This window comes from Megascapheus bottae, chromosome 6, assembly GCF_031878675.1.
Source record: "Megascapheus bottae isolate mThoBot1 chromosome 6, mThoBot2.hap1, whole genome shotgun sequence".
In the NCBI taxonomy this organism is placed as follows: domain Eukaryota; kingdom Metazoa; phylum Chordata; class Mammalia; order Rodentia; family Geomyidae; genus Megascapheus; species Megascapheus bottae.
The window spans coordinates 35,412,188-35,423,344 of record NC_143514.1 but is presented as its reverse complement, the minus strand read 5'-3'; the positions used below and the strand labels follow the sequence as shown (position 1 = coordinate 35,423,344).

At 33.7% G+C, this 11,157-nt stretch overlaps 1 pseudogene; it reads right to left on the bottom strand.

The window, feature by feature from the left end:
• Window positions 1-9,309: 9,309 nt before the first annotated feature.
• Window positions 9,310-10,165, bottom strand: LOC150061648 (deubiquitinase OTUD6B pseudogene; annotated as a pseudogene).
• Between the last annotated feature and the right edge of the window lie 992 nt (window positions 10,166-11,157).

Here is an 11,157-nt window from a genome sequence, read left to right as displayed (position 1 = left end):
ATTGAATTTGTGTATCAATTTTGGTTGTATAGCCATTTTCACTATGTTGGTTCTCCCTAGCCACGAGCATGGGATGTCTTTCCATTTCCTAGTGTCCTCTTTAATTTCTTTCATTAGGCTTTTGTAGTTTTCATTGAATAACTCCTTTACATCTTTGGTTAAGTATATTGCTAAGTATTTTATTCTTTTGCGGGCTATTGCGAATGGTATCATTTTCTTGATTTGGCCTTCTGTTTGTGTGTTATTGGTGTACAAGAAGGCTACTGACTTCTGAAGGTTAATTTTGTATCCTGCCACTTTGCTAAAGTAGTTTATTAATTCTAGAAGTTTGGGAGTGGAGTTTGTTGGGTCACTGAAGTAGAGGATCATGTCATCTGCAAATAGGGATAGTTTAATTTCTTCTTTCCCTATGTGGATCCCTTTTGATGTCCTTTTCTTGCCTTATTGCTCTGGCTAAGGGTTCCAGCACTATATTGAAGAGAAGTGGAGAGAGTGGGCATCCCTGTCTAGTTCCTGATTTTAAGGTGAATGGTTCCAGTTTTTCACCGTTTAGTATAATACTGCCTGTAGGTTTTTCATATATGGCTTTAACTATTTTGAGGAATGTACCTCTTATTCCTATTTTTTCTAGTGCTTTCAACATGAATGGATGTTGTATTTTGTCAAATGCCTTCTCCGTGTCCAGAGAAATTATCTATGATTCTTATCCTTAGCTCTATTGATGTGATGTATTACATTGATTTGTGAATGTTAAACCAGCCTTGCATCTGTGGGATGAAGCCTACTTGATCATAGTGTATGATTTCTTAAATTTGTTTCTGGATTCTGTTGGCTCATATTTTATTGAGGAGTTTTGCATCTGTGTTCATTAGAGAGATAGGTCTGTAGTTTTCTTTTTTTTGTTGGATCTTTCCCTGGTTTGGGGATGAGAGTAATATTAGTCATAACAAAAGCCATATAATGAATGATTGTTGTCCTTAATGTATTATGTTGTCTCTCATCTCCTTTGCTGTCCCTTGGTTATCTCATATTGGTATAGTATCTCACTTTGTTATCTGATATATTGAATTTATTTGTATTTGGATATTTGAAATTTGATAGGGAAGGGGGGAAAACCAAGACGGGTGGGGGGTGTGGGGGGGGAGGGAAATGGGTACCAAGACATGTGAAAGGGTATCAATGTATGTGAATTAATGCACCTTCTATCTGGCAAATATCATGTAACCCTTTTGCTAATTACAATAAAAAATAAAAAAAAATAAAGTGAGTTTGGTATTGCTCCTTCTGTTTCTATTTCTCGGAATGTAAACTAGTTCAGCCACTCTGGAAAGCAGTGTGGAGGTTTCTTAAAGAACTGAAAATAGACCTTCCCCACGATCCCGCCATACCACTTCTGGGCATCTACCCTGAACATCATAACCCAAGATATGATAAGGATACCTGCTCAGCTATGTTCATCTCTGCACTATTCACAATAGCCAGGCTATGGAAATAATCCAGATGCCCTACTGCAGATGAATGGATACAGAAAATGTGGTATATATTCACAATGGAATTCTACATAGCCAACAGACAAGATAAAATAATGGTATTCACAGGGAAGTGGATGAATCTAGAGCAGATCATGTTGAGTGAGACAAGTCAAGACCTAAGGAACAAAAGGCACATGGTATCCTCAATATGTGGCTATTAAATCCAAAGAGTACAAGAGTGAGGACTCAATATCTGCATACCCAATGCTATGGACATGGTAATGGAAATATAAACATAACTATATAGATATAAAAACCTATGACTCTATAGACATAATGTTTTATTTTCTAAAATTAATATGTTTCTATGACATACAAACCCTTAGCCTAATTTTGATTAAATTCTAAATACTAAGTCCCAGTGATTGTAAATAGATTCCCTTCTTGAACACTCGTTTGTTAAACCTGTCATTTAAAATATGATGTAAAAATCAACGTTAATAAAGAAAAAATGGAAAAAGAAAAAACATTAAAGATAAATTATCACTCTCTTTTCAATAAAATGTAAAACAATTGCTAGTGTGAGTTCTGAAATTATTTCCTACATGTGTGAGTGGGCAGTTTGAGAGGCAGATCTCTAATGGCTTGTGATGATATATATTAATAAATGTAGCTGATACTGAAGCATTTTCCTCTTAACTATTTACTCCATTTTACTTATTTCTGTTTTCTAAAGTGTTAGACATATTAAAATACTAATTTTCTGCTTTGCTGGAATGATTTCAAAGTCAGGTGCCATTAAAATTCTGTATATAAATATGAAAAATGCAAGTATGGCTCACACCAATCCTTTCTATGTCTTGTTTTTAAACAAAAAAAACCATTTTCTCTTTTTTAAGGAGCTCTTTTTTGAAGGCGCTAATATTAAAAAAAAATTTAATTGGTTTGGAAGATGCACACAGAGGCCAGAAATGCTATCAAAGTCATGTGAAATATTGTTTGTCGCTCCAAAAGCATTGGATAGTTCCTCACTATAAGCTTATAAAACAGAGAGCGGCTATGGGATTTAGTTCAATGTGTAGTGGTTAAAGCTACATTTCACTGCCATAAAGAATATTTCCTCAGTACTCTTTCTTTTAAAGTTCCTACATATTTCAATTAGAAGAAAAGCTAAGAAACATGCCACACAGGGCAAGTCTGTGTGAATGAAGCAATTGCTCTCTAAGCAGGATTGGAGCTCTGCATGAGAAAGTAGGGTTAAAAGAGCTAAAAAAAAGTTTGTCATTACTACAGATCAAAGGAAATTACAAAGTATGGATTACGAATTGAACCTGAGGTGAAAGGGATGTCATACTCTCCATCAATTGCTTTTTTGGCTTATGATTTTTCTCTTCAGCACTGTAAAATTCAACTTAATTGACATTTTGATTATAATGCTATGTAAATTCTATTAGTTAAATACATACTCCCCTGGCTCATAAAGGTTATATAATCACATATATATATGTATATATATTTAATGTGGATAGGTGTTGTTTAAAGACACTATGTATTTGGTAACTGTTACACAATAGCAGCAGTCTTCTGAAGGATAAAAAATATTTTAAAAATGGAGCCAAATATCATATGGAAAATATTCATCAATAATTTAACTGTTTATATTACCTTACATTTAATTTGTATATACTTATCTTTGAATAGTACTGGTTTATTATTAACATTTATAGTGCTAAGCACATCTAGTTTATATCAAATACTGTCAAGAAGAAAAAAATGGCTTTTGTATAAAAGAAAACTCTGTTTTTATTTGTTTTTTCATAGTCTTTTTAATTAATTTTTGTTTGAATTCTCCAAATCTAATAACCCTTAAGTAGCTTCCAGCATCTTTTGCTCAAACTCACTTCCCATTAATAATGATTAATACTATATATGACAAATTTCCTCCCGACATTAAAAAGGAAGTAAAAACTATGGAGAAAAAAATTAATTGACATGAGATACAAAACATACACCCTTTAAAAATACTATCTGGTATTATAATTGTTAATCAACATTAATCATGCATTCTTTCCTAATAAAGTTTTTTTCCCTTTTAAAACATTGTACAAAGGAGTTATCATTTAACAAAGCAGCTCATGAATACAACATATCTTAATCAGTGTCACCTCTTTCAACATTCTCAGCCATCTTTTCTCTCTACTAATTTTATAAAATAAACATTATATTCTTGACGTCATTCTCCTCCTCTTCTATTCATCACTTGCCACTTGACCTTCATTCTATCGCACTGCTTTCAAGTACCTGCTTCCTGGTGTTTTGTTTTGCTGACCTTTGATTTGGACTTTTTAAAGAATTACTCTATTTGACATCTTTTAACCTACTGTATTTCAGTTAAGATTTTGTATACACTTGCTTTCACTTAAGGGTTTGCAAGCAAAGCCTAGCTTCTATATATATTATGAACAAATGAAGAGAGAGGATGTATGAATGTGATCAAACTAGTATATCTGTATTATGAACATAGAACAATGAAAATTGTTGAGATTAATGCTGGTACTAGAGCATGATCACAAAAGCGCATTCTCTTGTGCAGCTTTTTCCCTGATGGCTGGCACTCTACCTTGTACCATTAATTGATGATGAGTCTCTTTGATTTGTCTGAACTTGGTGGAGCTTGATCCTGAGATCTGTGTCCTATGTAGCTAGGATTACATATATGAGTCACTGTCACTCAGTTTTTGAAATTGTTTTAGAAGTAAGGAGGGAGATGAGAAAGAGTAATGGAAGGGATGTTTTATTGGGATATATCTTACATGTAAGAAATGTCACAATGAAACTTCCTTTGTACAACTAATGTATACTAAAAAACTTTTCACTAAAAAAAAAAAAAACAAAACCTTGGAAGGCCCAACACCAGTGGCTCAGGCCTGTAATCCCAGCTACTCAGGAAGCTGAGACCTGTGGATCATGGTTCAGAGCCAGCCCAGGCACAAAAGTCCATGGGACTCTTATCTCCAATGAACCACCAGAAAACTGGAAGTGGTGTTGTAACACTAGCCTTGATCTAAAGAGCTCAGGGACAGTACCCAAACCTAGGGTTCAAGCCCTGTGTCCAAAATCAAAGAAAACAAAACAAAACAACAACAACAACAACAAAACCCCTTGGAAGGTTTATTTTTCTTTCTGGGATTTTTTTTTAATCTATAGAAAGGTTATTGGACAAAGACTGATACACTTTACAGTTTCATTTGTTCTGAAGACTATCATTTTATGGCCATAGAACATTGTACACATGGTACTGAGGCTTTATTTTCACATAAAAAAAAGTAAGTGTACTTAATGGTTCATTCTAATAATAATATTTTAGTTTCTATTTTTTATCTATCTGATCTAATAGAAGAATTCTACAGAGAAACTAGCTGACTGGATATTTAGAAAACTTTTTAGAAGTAATGTGACATAAGCTTTATGATTATATCATTTCTGGAACAAATATTTGCTTTGAATTTCAGTTTTGCATATTAATTTTGTGATTTGGGTTTAGGCATTTTACTACAGGAGCTTTAAATTTCTTTGCATAATAGCTACAATTCATATACAAAGAGTACCTTGGATAAACTTTTCCTTAGAGTAAATGTTCAATTGCCTCAAAATTTATTTATTTATTTAGCCACGCCATTGAACTCAGGGCTGGGCATTGTCCTTGAGATTTCTCAAGGCTAGTGCTGTACCACTTGAGCCACACCACCAAGTATGGCTTTTCTGTGTATATAGTTCCAAGGAATTGAACCCAGGGCTTCATTCATGCTAAGTGAGCACTTTATCACTAGGGCACATTCCAGGCCCAGATCACATTATTTTCATAATAACATTTTGTGTTTTTTATTTGCTGTATACATATTTCATGGCTTGCATTTATAAGATAATTCAAATTTCAATATTTTGTCATCTGTAAATTTCAGTACAGATAATATTTGAAAAAAAATTAGAATTTGGGAAGTTTAAACTAATGGTTCTCAGAATGTCAATTATTGCATTGCATTATTTCATAGCTAGAAAATTTAATATCTCAGCAAATTCTGTATATATATAACTATATAGACTATTCAAATTACATTTTGGGAATGAAGTAAAATTGAGCAATACCAATAAATAGTATGAAGTTGAAATACAGTTACTTTTACTATTTTTTGTTTTACTATCAAAAATATATCTTTCAAGATAACCATGTATATTCATGTACATGTAAGTAAAACAACAGTTTTATTAAAAGTTGTTCAAATTGGACTTAAATGTTCCCATATATCGTTTGTATTATTTTTGGTTTGGTAACAGACATAAAATTATTGTGCTTCTTTATGCAGTATGATATGGTATTTCATTACATGTATATGGTATATAATGATTATCAAGGGTATTTGAGATTTCTCTCTTTCAACACTTATGAAATTAATCAATGAGGAAATTGTGGTGCAATAAAATCATAAAAACTGGATAGATGAAACAAGCTTTGTTTACACATGACTAACCATAAATGCTTAAGTAATTCTTCTGTATGTCTGCTTCTTGAGACAGGTTTATTTTTTCCTTCTTTTGATTGTTAGTTGGCTTTCTGACAGATTTAACTTAAAGAGCTTCAAGAACATTGCCTGCATTTTTTTGGCTCAGGACTTGTGACACTAGCTATGTCCACTTTCACCTGTATCTACTGATTTTAGTGATTTTCCATTTGAACTTCCTGAGTGACAGCTGGCTGCTATTGTTATGAATGAATCTTGCATCATGGGTAGCCTCCATTATCCTCTCTGTAGCAACCAAAGACCAATGGAATTGATTCTTTAATGATTCCATTGTAAAGAATAGGAAAAAAGTGTACTTTGAAGGCATTAAATTAAAATCATTGTTTAGTTTCTTGACTGTTGACTATGGATATCTGTGGCTTGGGGAAACAAACAGAAAACCTGAAGATAATTCTACTCCCTTCGGAAGGCAAATCTCCTCCTCTCATGATATATAGAGAGCAGTGTATAAGAATTGTCATAGAGCATGATCCATTATGACTCTCCATTTTTAAGTCATTTTGTATTAACAGGATAAAAGCATTTCTTTTCCTTACCTTACTCATTCTTCTAACAAAAATAAGTGCCATTAAAATGGGTTTTTAAGACAGACACACTGGATTTCAGTTTCTTTTCAGCTTGCTCATTATTAATTGTTTTTTTTTTGATTGACCCCCAGGTTCTATGACAATCAGATTTTGCATCTGTAATGTCAAGCAAATAATGTTAATCACACAGTATCTGTTTTATCTCTCAATATGAAATAGCACTTACTAAGGGCTTTTCTCATAGCATGCAGAAGGTGTATACTAAATGTAAACTATCATGAGATTTTTTTTATTCCCTTTGCAATAAAAATCCAGTTAATTTTCCTTATTTCCTAAAGTTAACAAAGTACTAAGCATCTCTCATATGGTAAGTAATCATCATTGTAACTTTGCGTGTGTGGGGGGTGGCTCAGGTCATGAGGTTTGGACTGGGCCTGGACATTGTCCCTGAGATCTTCAGCTCAAGGCTACCACCCTACTCTTGAGCCGAACATCACTTCCCATTTTCTAGAGGTTAATTGGAGATAAGAGTCTCAGGTCCTTTTGTGCCTAAGCTGGCTTTGAACCTTGATCCTCAGATCTCAGCCTCCTGAGTTGTTAGGATTACAGGTGTGAGCCACTGTGCTCGGCTAATTATAACATTTTAGATATTATTTTATTTACTCATTGATTCCAATCTGAAAGTAATTTTATTCCAACTTACTATATGTGGATCTCAAGGCACATAGAATTCATGTAGTTAGTAGGTGAATCACCTATGCTGTCATAAAGCATGCATGTTCTTCTGGATACAAAGACACATTTTAATGAACACCTAGATGTTGAATGAGTGCATATATAGCAAAATATTTAGATGAACTAATATTTGTGCGCCTGTTTAAAAATATATTTTGGTAAAATCTATCCATCATTTATTCTTATTTGGCAAACATCAGGTGACAGGAGCAAGGGTACATTGCTGACCACAGTTATAAAATCACTTTTGTTTCATATGAGATATAAACATACTTAAGTGGATAAAATTATGATCTGACAACTACTCTTTCAAGTTAAGACAACGGCAAAGTCAAATATGCCATCATCATACAATAGAATAAATTAGCATGTTATTTTTACATTAACAGTTGCCATGTTTTTTACAGATTATTTTTAGATATGGCTAAAAAGATCTTTATCTGGAATTATATTAAAGACCAAAAGCTGACCAAATTAAGTTTTGTTCATAATTGTACTGGCCATTGTAAAAGAAAATCGTAATTCTTATCCAAACATTTACAAAAACAACACCAATAGTTAATTTTAATTAGTCATCAAGCTATGTGATAAAGATAAGAATTTACAATAATTAGTTTATGTAATACTTGTTTTAGTACTACTTAATGCTGATATTTTACATTAAAAGTAACAGATGATGCTTCAAAGTAAACCCAATTTTACAACTTTATTCTTTTAAAAACTTCAGACTTTCTTGAACTTCAGATCACAGTTTACAAAATAGGCAGTCTATAGAATATACTATCTGGCAGACAAAATAGATTTAAATCTGCAGCAATGAAATCTCTACAGGAAAGACTGACTGCTCGAGGTGATCACATTCTCCATATAACAGCTCCTCACACTGACACATGAGACTGGACATGAGACTGACTATAGACTCCACATTTATCCATGAAAATTACACATGGAGCAAAAATTCAAATGACATAAACTTGATGATAAATCTTACAAGCTGTACTTCTCATTTGGGGAAAAAAATCAAATAAAAATGTCTTCTTTTCACAATATTTCTTTACATACAAATTTTCATATCTATATATTTATGGGTACTATTAGAAATAACACTGTTATGATTGATTTGAAATCTGAACTAGGCAAATTCTTTGCAGAAAACTATTGCATACTGACTTTACTATACAATTTTCCACACTCAAATAGTGGTTTTCAACTTTATTCATGTAAGCAACATAAAAATTGCCCAATGTCTGAGTGGGAAATAAAGTGAGGATATAATAAAATAAACAGGGCTCTCTTCTAAATTCCTAGAGGTAGCAAAATGAAGGAAATCTTGCTAAAAGAACCTGGAAAAAAAGAGTAGACCTAACAATTGAATATGGCCTTGGCCCCTTTTGCACTGCTAAATCCTCAAGTTGCCCAAGGTAAGGAATATTGTTACAAAATGTTTCTTGAGAAAAAGGTAAACAAAGCAGCAGACAGGAAGTGGTAAGGATGCACCAACAAACAAAAACCTGCAGCTGAGAGGAGAATCAAGAAATGACAGCACAAATGCACATCCAGAGGTTAAGAAACAGAATAAAAGAAATAACCAAGGCATTGGAAAGACAATTGTCTTTCAGGCCTTTTTCAAAGTTACACACAAATCAAGGGCAAATCTATAATTCTGCAGAGGCTTAAATCTGATAGCAAACATGTAGTTTAACCTTTGATGTCCCATCTCTTTAAATTTAACTATTGATTCATAATTAAATAATATTTAACATTCTCAACTATTAAAGTAAGTTTCTTAGTTGCACTTCAATGAGCTAAATAAAAAGCATCACTCCATGAAACCCAGTAGCAAGTGGACACTGGTGAAAATATATTTCTAAAAACCTGTCAGTCAACTTGCTGTTAAAATGGACTTAAGGTAGTTGTGATTTTCAGTAGCACTGACAACCATCTCACATGATAGGAATACTCAGATCAGGACACAATTTTAACACATAATTGTGTCTAGATGCAATTTTCAGTAGCTGTGTTCACTAACCGTGTAAGGGAATTATAATATTCTCCTAAGCCATATGCATGTCTCATATATACAAGTATTAGTGGTTTTTCTGAATATTCTTCACCCAGGACAACAGGAGGAGAATCTGCCTGTATTATCTCTATTGGTGTTTTTAAAATGGGAGACAGAGCTCTTAGTTCAAGCTGACCTCCCCATGCAGCTGTGTTTACAATATTGTTACAGTAGTTTCCAAACTCTTCCAGTGTGTGCATGTCTCCTGAATTGGGGTTTGTTAAAAATGGGAGGAAGTCATCCCTATGACTTTGCATGTACTCAGCAGTTTGACTTCTCAGCTTAGCCACAGTGAGGGCGCAGTCCTGTGTTTTCAGCTGGTCCTCGATGGCTCTGTACATACAGTGGCCATCAGACAGAATCTGCCTCATTTCCAATTCTCTGGCTGCCAGGATTTCAGTAAATTTCTCATTTTCCACATGCCTAGCGCCAGATAAGTTCTCAATTTCAGCTTCAGCTATACTCTCTTCCCGCTCCTTTTCCAATGCAGCTTTTTTCCCCTTCTCTTTTGCGCTTTCCATGTCCGAGGTGGTTGATTCTCAATTACCAGGTGTGAAATGTTAGCATCAATAGAATCTATCTCACTCTCTTTAGAAGCCAGCTTCACCTGCTCTAGTTCCTCTCCATTTCTTTTTCCAACTCAGCAACATCTTCAGTGAGTTGCTTCCTCCTCTTTTTGTCATTCTTGGAAACAGTATTCTTCATATCTTGAATTTTTGCTTACAACTCCTTCTTCTCCCTGTGATACCACCTCACCAGCTGCTCCTCCTCCTCCAGCTCCTCGGCCGGTTAGCCTCTATGACCACCGACATCGCCGGGAACACGTGGAGGCCCCTAAAAATATGTTTTTTTTTAAATATCTCATTACTATTTTACTTGGTCTTTGGATCCATCATGAAAAAAGGTATAACAAAATATAGTTCAACTATAAAACTGGAGTAAGAATTATAATTTACATATAATAGAATTATGCATGTGTAGTTTATTACCTTAGATAAAAAAATTACAGGTAATTACCTAATGCTAGTCTTCAGACAGAAAAAAAATGTGCTTTTGCTAGGTAATGGTATGCCAAAAACTATTTTTTTCAACCAGTATTTGTATCTGGAAATTTCTCAGCACTAGTCTCCTATTCCAATGTAAGAATTATTAGAAGTATGCCTGGATCTTCAGAAAATAGAAGTCAAGAAGAAATTAGTCATGGAAATGTCTTATTAGAAGAACGACTATGGACAACATGACAAGAGATCCTTGGAGATCAGAAGAAAACTGTATGTATGCTATGTATGTATGGCTTGGAGAATAAAAAAGGAAGAAAAGAGGAAAGAGTGAAAGAGGAAAAGAAGGTTGAAGTATGTTTGTGCAAGTCTTAAAGAAAATTGTAAAATCAAAGACTCTCACTAGAAGGAGTAGACGAGTCCAATATCTCCAGATTTACCTTTGTGTGTCTGTGTATATTCTTCAGTTCTTGGCTAATAGTTTCCCTCATAAAGCTTGGTTTTGGTACAACTAAGGATACAGAATTCTCATCCCTTCAGGTTGAAACAGCAAACTCTTCTGCATCCTATAGGAAACAGAAATGTATTTATTTTATGATCATCACACTGAATATGCCTTATAGATTGTAAATCAATTTACTTTGCGGTTTTGTAATTGTGAAGAGCTCCCTGGTAAGACTAACATGAGATTCAAACATAATAATCAGTAGTCTTACCAATATTTGAGCAAATATCTATTTTATATCTGTTGACAATATTCTAGAAAGGATATTTTTAACTCCT